Source organism: Panicum virgatum, unplaced genomic scaffold (assembly GCF_016808335.1).
Source record: "Panicum virgatum strain AP13 unplaced genomic scaffold, P.virgatum_v5 scaffold_5569, whole genome shotgun sequence".
In the NCBI taxonomy this organism is placed as follows: Eukaryota; Viridiplantae; Streptophyta; class Magnoliopsida; order Poales; family Poaceae; genus Panicum; species Panicum virgatum.
The window spans coordinates 1-3399 of record NW_024376574.1 but is presented as its reverse complement, the minus strand read 5'-3'; the positions used below and the strand labels follow the sequence as shown (position 1 = coordinate 3399).

The 3399-nt window shown below is 44.9% G+C and overlaps 1 long non-coding RNA gene across 1 annotated transcript; it reads right to left on the bottom strand.

Moving 5' to 3' along the window:
- Positions 1-264: 264 nt before the first annotated feature.
- LOC120694401 lies at positions 265-2349 on the bottom strand. The gene is made up of 2 exons (XR_005683475.1): positions 2131-2349; positions 265-667 (listed from the first exon to the last, which is right to left on the bottom strand). It is a non-coding gene; the product is annotated as an uncharacterized LOC120694401 (long non-coding RNA).
- Positions 2350-3399: the final 1050 nt, after the last annotated feature.

Here is a 3399-nt window from a genome sequence, read left to right as displayed (position 1 = left end):
CACTATTTAGCTCCTGGGGTGTTGAATAACTATTCAACGCACCATCCAACAGATTCAACCACCCGCAACCGTAAAATCCTCCCGCAGCAGTAAAATTGCCTCTCATCTTATCTTCTGCATGTCCACCGCCCCACAACCGGAAAATCTTTAAACAGGATTGTAAAACTCTAACTAGTTGTCATGCACGTGCGGCATGCACATGTAAGAAAATTATTTGAATATATGACAATGCATATGCTATATAAGTATCAAGACAATAAAAAATGTACATAATATTGAATCATTGATAATCAAACTGGTTTCTAAAACTGTCAACAAAAGTGGCCAATAACAGCTAATTTGAGTTGGAGAAAAGATATGCTTTCTTGCGGTCAAGGTCATTATCACAATCCACATTTCATTTATACATCAGGGTAGAACCTATTCTCACAGTCCACATTTCATTTACATCTCGCAGCACCTATTCATTAACAGTTACCTGCATGCTTTACGGCCACTAACTTAGATACCTAGTCTCCTACCATATTCCCATTGTAATCTTCATGCATTCACGTAATTTAGTGTGGTGCTTGAATGATCCTCCGTTCACTGCTGCTCAACGTCGCAATATATCCCAAGCTTCTCCAGGACCCGTGCAAGCCCTGCGGCAGCTATTCAATTTGGCACCCTGTAGACAAAAATAACAGTCGCATTTAGGCATAATATCATGAACTATTTATGTGGAGGCAATTACAATTCACAGCATATAAATTGGCAATATAGCTACTGGACTGGGTTCTTGAGATAACAATTATCACAAAAGGCCCTGTTTGCATACTAATAAAAGAGGACACAAAAATTGAACCAGGCTACACCACCAAATTTAGCAAATGGTAAATCATAACAGTTTGATTTCCTGATGGCCATAGACCGTAGGGGTAATCCACATTTCTTATTTTGCAATTGTTTTAAACGGCACTACTTTTAAAGGACAGAGTTAACATTGCAGAGTTGTAAAGATATGCATCTATTCTGTATATAGATTTGAAATGATCTGAAATAACACAACAATCTGAGAAGAGGAACAATAACAAAAGATATACCTTGCGGCAAAGATTTTAGTTCTAACATACTCACTGAAGATGAGGAACTACAGAAACCTTATGGTTTGACATGCAAATCATTCCAAATTGGGAATTACTTCCAACAGGTTCTAGGAACACACCTTCTGTCTTAATTGCAAATTTGGCACAGAGTGAAAGGAACCCCCACTGTAATGGAATGGCAAACAATAAAAATATCCGTGATATCAAGAACCTCTTTAAACTACAAGGCCAACTTCAGAGCAATTTCAGTCAGACTTATTTCGACCTTCTCGATTCATCCTCAAATGCAGCGATCGTGACAAGAGTTAGTTACCTTACAAGATGTGGTAGTGCAATGACTGAAACAACAGGTATCGATCTTCCTGATGCCAACAGTGTGCCGCAGGTTTCAACTGGGTGCCAAGTGCCAACAGTGTGCCGCACAATTAAACAATAATGGTGCAATTGTCTTCATTATAAAGAAAAATCCTCCTCTATGGATTCTTCAACTGTCAACTAATTAAGTGCCTCAATTTTTTTATGATTTTTTAGTTTTAAGTAGTTGACATCCTTATTTACAGATCATCTCCAAGTTAGAGAAATAACCAATATTAGATGTTTACTCAACTGCAAGAATAAATGACAGCTTGGACCATTGTAATTGCAGGTTTAAAGACAAAGGGTATGAAAATAAGCCAAACAATAATATAAAAATGATTTAGGCTTTCAGAAATGGGTGACATGCTATAGTGATATCACAGGCATCCTAGTAGGCTCCAAAAAACACTGAACTGCACACAAACCAACTGAATGTTAGCATGTCCGACCCAAGCCATGACCTTGCAGTCTAAAAGATGGAACAATATAACTTAGAATACCAAAGTAAGAAAAGATATGGAACAATATAACTTAGAATACCAAGTAAGAAAAGATATGGAACAATATAACTTAGAATTTAGAAAAAAAATAAACTATCAGAAGCAATTATGCTATATACTTATGGTTAGTGAACCTAGCAATCCCTTGCTGCTGTTGCTAGAAAATAGATTCTAGAATTGAGCATTACCTGAACCCAAGGTTAGTTTGTGGCAGTTCCTGAACAGAGGCAAGAGCTGCTACCGCTGAAACCGGAATGAAGCACTGTAAGTCAAAGAAGCAACAGATCAGATGATATGCAGACAGCCGACATAAGCAACCTGCAAAGGCAACAATAAACAAGCCGCTAGGCCACCGGCGTGAGCTGCTAGGACCAGTGAAGATGGCACGAAGGTCAAGGGACCAGATCTTGTGGGCGCCAACCAGCTGCCGCCGCTTGCCCCTGTATGTGGCCGGCTAGCGTGCCGTTGTAGACCTCGCGCATCGAAATGTGAGATTCTGAAACTTGGAGGATGAGGGCATGGAGCAACAGGAAAGAGGAGATTGGTGAAGGGATTGTACTCTGAGGGCTCTAGATGTCGGCCATAGTGGCCTGAGCGCCGAGGATACCGGTGCCGCGCCCTCACCCTCGCCTGAGCGGAGCAGGAGGTGGAGCAGAGGGCGGATCTGAGGGGCCTCCCTCCATGGCGGAGAGCAGGTTCTCCACCAGTGTTTGGTTCAGCACACGCGCGATTGCGAGGAGGGAGAGGGGAGGAGCAAGGCGAGCAGTGCGGAGATCGGAGGCGATGCGCTGCAAGTTGTGGCTGGTGCTGGCGTGATTGATGGGCGGCGGCGGCATCCATGCGGTGGAAGGAAAACATGCACCTGATTTACGGACGTGTGAGAGGCGCGGGTATGCGGGCGGGTAGGCGGAGCAGATCGGTTTGAAAAAAATCATCAAATGGCAGAAACATTTTCTATCTATCGGTTTTCACCACTTTCGACTCCTTTCCGGTCCCTTGGGCCAGCGCAGTGGATTAACCAAAACTCGCTCTTTTGTAGTGTAGATTAAAACCGTAAAATAACATTGTAGATATATAAAGTCCAACCCTAATTTTCGCCTAAATTTTCTCTCCTCTCATTTAGATCCCCCCGGCACCCACAAGAGGCGGCGACGGTGCTCCTCGGGTCCTCCGTTCCCCGGCATCGAAGCGGAGACGGCGGCGGTCCTCTCCCTGCTGCGGCAGCGTGAGTCCCCGGCGGCGGCGCTCTTCTCCTTCGACCGCGCAAGTCCCCGGCGGCGGCCTTCCTCCGTGACGGCGCGCTCCTCACCTATGGCGTCCAGGCAGCATCCCAGCAGTGGCCGGCGCGCGAGTCCCCGGCGGCAGCGCTCGCGAGTCCTATGCACACCGATCTGCAGGTCAGTCCCCTCCGCACCCCCTCTAATTTCTAATCTATGTGCCTGTAGCGTTGGAGGAAA